The 7,624-nt window shown below is 42.2% G+C and overlaps 1 pseudogene; it reads left to right on the forward strand.

Annotated features, from left to right (window-relative positions):
• The first annotated feature begins 4,257 nt into the window (after positions 1 to 4,257).
• Positions 4,258 to 7,393, forward strand: LOC104431614 (annotated as a pseudogene).
• Positions 7,394 to 7,624: the final 231 nt, after the last annotated feature.

The raw sequence follows: 7,624 nt of genomic DNA on the forward strand, positions 1-7,624 counted from the left end.
CAAGATCCTAATTGCCATAAAATTAAGCACATGCCATCAAACATAATTAGATATGCAAATAAAACATGCAACATAATTAATATACGAGCACATAAAAGTCTAATTACGCTAAAATGGCAATACGTGGCAAATCCTAATCAAATCCCATCATTTTTGGATTTTCGAAATTTTTAATTATTTTTTTTTAAATTTTTTTTAAATGTTTTTTTAAATTTTTTTCAAAATTTTTTAATTTTTTAATTTTTTTAATTTCTAAATTTTTAATTTTTAAAAGAAAATATTTTTTTTTAAATTTTTATTTAAAAAGGTGGACAGGTCGGGTTCGGTTCGACCCGACCCGGTCAACGCGGATCGGGTCCGGTCGAAGACCGGACCCGGGTTAGGTCCAAATGGGGGAGCCGGCCAAACCGGCCCAACCAGCCTTGGTCGGGCCCTTCTTCGGTTCGGATTGGGCCCAACCAGCGGGCCCAATCTGGTCCAATCTCTTTTATTTTTAAAAAAGAAGCCCACAATTCCCTAAGTTCCTAAGCCCACTAGTCCATAAGTCCCTAAGCAAAACAGCCCAAACCCAAAACCGGCCCAAATAGCTCAAAAACCCTACCCGGTTCGCGACCCGCGTCCGACCCGATTTTTGGCCGAAACCCTAGGTTTCTTGGCGACGTTGACGACGGCGGCAACGGGCTTGACGGCGCCGGCGACGCGGCGGAGCAGAGACGGAGACGCGGCTGCCGGCGAGATCCGCTGTCGTCGGGCTGCAGGCGGAGAGCAGCGGGTCGTCGCGGGCGGAGGTGGGCAGCGTTTCGGCGCGGTGGCGAGCAGCTGCAGGGCTCGCGGGTTCGAGCAGAGACAGTGGCAGCGGTGGCGGTGTCGCAGCTGGGCAGAGGCAGGCTGCTGGGGACGGCGTTCGGAGGTGTGGGCGTCGCTCGAGGGGCAAAGAATGGCGGCTCGGCATCGGGGAGAATGGGCAGACTCGCAAGTAGCTTTGGCGGCGAGCTGCTCCCTCGATTTCTCCAGATCTGGGTTCCTGGGAAGTGAGCGGCGACTGGTGTGACGGATGGAAGCACGACTCGAGGAAGCGACACGGGCGAGGGGGCTTGGAGCGGCGGTGTCCGGCGGAGGCGCACGGTGCTCGCGGATCTGGTGCTCGAGCAGGAAGGTGCGGTGAGGAGGTTGAGCAGCGGCTTCGAGTTGCTGGTCAAAGCGGCACGGGCGGAGCAGCGGGCAGGGAGCAGAAGGTAGCTTCGCAGGGACGGCGACGCGAGCTTGCAGGCGAAGCGGTGGCGTCGGCTTGGTGAACGCGGGATCTGCAGGTCGAAGGCGAGGCAGAGCAGAAGTGGGTCGGCCCTGGGCGGTCATGGACGCGGGGCGGCTCGAACGGCTTCGGGCTCGGAGGGTGGCGGCTCGGACGACGACGGGCAGGAGGGCGGCGGTGACGCGGGTGTCAGGCCTCAGTCGGGCGGCAGCGGCGGCGGCGGTGCCGCCGTCGCCGCCCTTCCTTCTGGTTTTCTCTTCTTCTTTTTTTTCTTTTGCTTTCTGGTTTGTCTCCCTCTATTCTCTCTCCTCGCTCTCAGCTCCTCCGTTGTCGTTTCTTCTTCTTCTTTTTTCTCTTGCTGTCCCCTCCTTTTCTTTCTGTTCCCCTCTGCTCTTTAGGGTTTCATGCGAAGAGGAAGCTGGCATGGGCCGGGCCCAGGTGAGATCCGGCCCGGCCTCTTCCATGTTTTCTTTTTTCTATTTTTTGTTGTTTTTATTTTTGTTTTCTTTTTTTTTTTGTTTGTTTTGTTTTCGTTTTTTTAAAACGACTAATTCCTAATTCTGTAGACAATTAAATCCTAAATGAAAAATGGGAAAATTTAGGTGTCACAACAATAAGTGTGGGATTTTCTTTGTGTACTTAAAGGGATGATTGGGTGGGACCTGGGCACCATACCCGCGTCTTGGTCGCACGAATAATTGGGTGATTTTGGCGCACTTAGCACTTAGCGCGCCCGCGGTTTAATGCACTAATCCATTTTTTTTTTGTTATGTTATTAATTTTAATCAATTCAAGGGTTGCTTTTGTTTGAGAATTTTTGGAAATTATTTAAAATAAAAATTCAAATTTTATTTAAAAAATTATTCATAATTTGTGTTTGTGTCTTTTCAAGACAACCTTTGGAAAAGATACTCGTTTAATTTGCAACTTTTCCTAAAGGGTTGCAATTGTTCGTTTTTTCAACTTCTTCTAAATGGATGTCTTTGTTTTTTTTTTTTTTTTTTTTTTTTTGTGACCCAGTGGAACCTCCGCACGGCGGTGAGCCGGAGGTAAACCATCCCAGGGCGACACGTCTTAGCCACCACACACGTGCTTCTGGGTAAGTCGCCAATAAACTCAAAGCTAGCCTTCCCGCAACTTGCGTTGCGGGAGCTTCGAACACTAGACCTCCTCAATGGAAGTCTAGCGCCTACCCAGCTGAGCCACCGCGGCGGGTGGTACGGATGTCTTTGTTTATATGGACAATTTTTTAAAGGACGCGTTTGTTCATTTTTTGCAATTTTCATGAAGAGTTGCCTGTGTTTTAAGAGTGTTTTATATATCTACATGTTAGTTTTCGGAAAAAAAAAAAAAAGTGATCATTTTTATCTTTTCGAGCATTCCTTCTGAAAACTATAACCATTCTTTCAATTCCTAGAGAGACCATAGAGAAATACTAGAATTGCTATTTAGTATTCTCAATTTTGAGACTTTGTTGTATCCTTGAGGATATTTGCTGGCGACCATTAGTAACGTTATGGAGCAAATAAATCCTTAAAAGAAAGTAATATCAGCGTCTCAAAGTCGACTTGAAAGATTTAAATATCCGTTTTCATTGTTCTACTCCAATTGAAGCCATATTTTCCCAACATGTAGTTGTCTCTTGTCCTCCGCATGCATTTTCCCTTCTTTTGGGTTCTATCAAAAAAGAAAAGAAAAGAAAGAAGCCATAAAAAATATACAAATTATGTCAACTGTGATATATTTACTCTAAGCTTTTTTTTTTATAACATAAAAATCCTCAAACTATGCCCAATGCGATGCATTTATTATAAATTTTTTTTTGCTGTGTGACATATTTATCTCCTAACAAGGTTCATCAAATGATTTTCTAGCTAAAACAATGTTGGTTCATTCATGTTAATACCATTTGCCTTCCATCATCCATGTAGGGAGATTTTTAATTGTCCTTATAAACCGAATCTTGACAAAAAGTAAATGTGTTATGTAAGTATAAGTTTTGGGTTTTTAATATCATACAAAAATATTTAAGGTAAATGTGTAAGAGCGAGTATAGTTTGAAATTTTTATGGTCTTTTCCTCCCCAAAAAGAAATGGCCCTGGTGTACTTGACCAAGAAATATAACTATCTTTTGAAAATTGTTTGTTAGTGATAACACGCTAAAGGGTTTTCTTTTAGCTTATAATACGTTTTAATGTGCTCCGAATTATGTCCATGCTATTTAAGGTTTCGTTGGCTAATTCTTTTCCCATGGGCCGTCAAGGCTTAAGTGGCCGTTGACGATCGTTTTTACCATTGCTCATATATTTTCATGTCGCCATAACTCTCAATGTTAAGAGTGTTTATAGTTGGATGAACTTTTCGACGACCATTTACCAAATCAAGGAGATGGATAAAAACCGACTGATCCTGATATAAAAGGAAAATGTCAAAGAGTGCTCCTTAGGCACATGTTAAGTCTTATTAAATTTGATTTGAAACTTTGAGGTTTATTATTTGAAGCAAGCGATTTTATTAAAATATCTAATTATAATTGTATTGAAAGGTGTTACTTTTAAATTTCTTCATACTTACTTTTATAAAAAAAAAATAGCAGGATTTACACCAATTGGTCAATGCCTTGAAAGGTCCCAACTTCATTAATGCTTCAAAGACTTTTATAGATACCTCGACCTTTCGAAAATGATGAATCAGGACATCTTCACGAATCTGGAGAATGATGAATCGAGACATCTTCATGAATATGGACAATCTGAAATTTTATTATTAAATCAAAAACCGTTGAAAAAAGCCAATTTACGTGGTTATCGTTACATAAATGATGAATCAGGACATCATCACCCAGGTCGGTTCTCCTGTCTATTTCCTCGTGAGATTTTAAGGACCTGCTGCTCAGGTTCAAAGAACCTGGACAATTTCTAGAACCAAATTCCTATCTATAAAGCCCGACCGTTCGTTGAAGACATGAATCCCGCTTTTTATCCCCCTTTTCTCTCCTGTCACAGCAGAGTCGTTTCTAAAAACCGATCGAGTTCGCCGGAAAATACCGCGCCTCCGCCGTGAAAACCACTCGGAGATGGCCGCGAAGAGCAAGGTCCTGGTGATCGGAGGCACTGGATACATCGGAAAGTTCATCGTGGAAGCCAGTGCTAAGTCCGGTCGCCCTACCTTCGCTCTCGTGAGGGAGTCCACTCTCTCCAACCCCGCCAAGGCCAAGATCGTCCAAGGTTTCGAGAGCCTCGGCGTCACTTTAGTTCACGTGAGTAGTTCTTCCCGTGCGTGCGCCATCGTGTTAGCTTCGCACCTTTGGTTCTGCTTCGAGAAAAATCGAAGCGTCGCCTGCCGTTATGTCTCGTTCCGCATTTCCGAGAAATGTTTTTAGCATTAGAATCGGAGTCGATTTTCATCTCGATCTTTCGTGAGATCGCGGTTGATGGAGTCACGTTACGATTTGGTGTTTCTCTTACGAACCGAGTACATTTGTAGACAAATCTTACGAAATTTTCCATATGTTATGTACTGTATAGATACATTTTTGGTAAGATGCCTTGTTATAGCATTTTGAAGATCGGTAGACAACGTGTGGACGAGCGTTATACTACGGATAGTAGCTTCGTCTTTTTATTTCTCATGATACTTTGTCTCGTCTGGTGAAGGTATTGAAGTTTTATTTCTCATTTTCTTAGTCTTCCTGCTGGTCAAAAATAGGATTTTTTTTATGATTGCTAACTTTATTGATTGTTTGTCCATGCTCTTGGTTATTTGATTCTCAGGGAGACATATACGATCAAGAGAGTCTGTTGAATGCGATCAAGCAGGTCGATGTGGTAATCTCTGCTGTGGGGCATGCACAATTAGCGGACCAAGACAGGATTGTTGCTGCCATCAAAGCAGCCGGGAATATCAAGGTTGTGCTGTTTTTTGATCATTTCGTCCAAGTTACTACTTTCGTTTAGCATTTGACTGATGATATGGGTTGGCGATGGTTTAATTTTTATCTTCTGGTGTGAGTGCATTGCGTTCTCCTCATGAGCTTCGCTTTGATGAAATGGGATGGATTGACTTAATAGTTATGACTTTGTGTAGAAGTCGTCAGCGAAATTTGAGAATAGCTATTTCAAATCCAAGTATAGCACAACGTGGGCTTCTAAGTGGGTTACTTTAGATCCACACTATTGCTTTTTGACCTATTCAATAGGGTAGGAAATTCTTTCATTATGGATGAATGGTGTAGCATCTAGATGAATTCATACATATTCGTATGTGTTACTCAGAGATCGACATCTTTACACAAACAAAACGGTTCTTTGACCCCAAACTCGTGCTCTCCCCAGTCTCGGTCCTTGTATGGATATTGGGCTGCTTACAAACTCCAGGAGGCTTTATTTATTCAGAACCTGTGTGGTTGGATTTCTTCTAGGTCACCGAAAAGAGCAAAGAGTTTCTAGCACTCAATATGGATTATGGTCATCTACCCAGCTCTTGGATCGTGAATGCAAATCATGAACTACTTAATCCTTCAAATGGTCTTTTTTCGGTGGTCTTATTATTGTTGTAAATAAGTTACCAAAACCTAGTTAGTGGATAGTTTAGTAGTTGTTGCTTTGGGGGTTGACGGTCCATAATGAGTAGGGCTCAGCATGCTCACAAAAGCCAATCAACTTACCTGATATTTTATTACTAGTGAAAGTGTCCAAGCAAGCATGTTTGCATTTTTATACTGGACAGAGTTATCTGGCAAATGCCTTAATAATTACATCTTCAGTTTTCTTTTCTTGTATTTTTCTAATAGCTCTTGGGATTGAATTTGCTTCGTTGCTTGTATTGATTCACTTGTAATCATTTTTTACTTTGTTATAGTAACGTATTAAAATGTAAAATTCAGTCTCATGTTTTCTTTATTTGCCAGAACTCATGTAAGTTTGTTGGATAAGGGGAATATGCTCTAGTTTTTGTTGCTTTCTAATAAGAATGTTTCTTCTAATTCAATTAATTTTCTTCTCAGAGATTCTTGCCTTCAGAGTTTGGAAACGACGTGGATCGTGTCCATGCGGTGGAGCCAGCAAAAAGTGCATTTGCTATCAAGGCCAAGATTCGCCGCCTTGTTGAGGCCGAGGAAATCCCTTATACCTATGTGTCTTCTAACTTTTTTTGGGGAAGATTCCTCCCAACATTGTCACAGCCTGGGGCTACAGCTCCCCCTAGAGATAAAGTTGTTATCTTAGGGGATGGAAATGTAAAAGGTAAGAAGCAACTTGAGATTCGCATTTTAATTCCTTCAGATTTTTCTGGAAATTTTTCACAACTTAATTATTGTAGTAATCAGAGTGGGGCAGTTCTTGAAGCTTGAGAATTCCAAGCATCTTCTGTATCTGGCGATGTTGGCCATTAGTCTTCTCTTTCAGATATTAATAGATGATATGAAAGTTCTGTGGTTTTTCTTGGCACAATACTGCCTAGGCGGCAGATCATGAAGGTTATTTTAACGCAGTTGGGAGAGGAAAGAACATATGGATGCAGCTGTCTAGTGATTTTGTTTACTGAGAAAGTTCTTTGAATGCGAGCTGAGCGTAACTCTAGGAATATCAATGGCTTATAGTTATTAACCAAATTCTAAAATTCTCCCTGTCAATACACAGCGGTGTTTAACAAGGAGGATGACATTGGCACCTATACAATCAAAGCCGTGGATGATCCGAGGACCCTGAACAAAATTCTGTACATCAGACCTCCTGCCAACACCTACTCGTTTAATGATCTTGTGTCTTTGTGGGAGAGAAAGATCGGCAAGACCCTGGAGAGGGTTTATGTTCCAGGAGGAGCAAGTTCTGAAGAACATTCAAGGTCAGGGATGCGTTTTCATTAGATTTAAGCACGTGTATTGTCTATTTCTCTCCGAGATTTAAGTATTCTGAAGTCAATCGGTCTACTTGTATTGTCATATTGCAGAGGCGGCAGTTCCACTCAATGTGATATTGTCCATATCTCATTCTGTTTTCGTGAAAGGGGACCACACCAACTTTGAGATTGAGCCATCTTTCGGAGTGGAAGCTTCGGAGCTCTATCCCGACGTCAAATACACGACCGTGGATCAGTACCTTGATCAGTTTGTCGATAGTCGAAACTGACCGTGTTTGGTAAATTTCTCACATTGGTTTGAATCATGAATAATATAGGATTCTGCTAGTTAGGATCCTTGTGTGAAATGTCACTCCTGCTGATCAACTTATGGCGACGAGGACATGCTATGAACATTCGATGTGTGCATCTATGCAGTGCTTAGAGAAGTTACTCCTGTTTAGGAGTTTGATATGGCTTTATGGGCCAAGCTATGGGAAGCTGAAAGTTAAACACGGGTTTCTCTACTTTTG

This window comes from Eucalyptus grandis, chromosome 2 (assembly GCF_016545825.1).
Source record: "Eucalyptus grandis isolate ANBG69807.140 chromosome 2, ASM1654582v1, whole genome shotgun sequence".
In the NCBI taxonomy this organism is placed as follows: domain Eukaryota; kingdom Viridiplantae; phylum Streptophyta; class Magnoliopsida; order Myrtales; family Myrtaceae; genus Eucalyptus; species Eucalyptus grandis.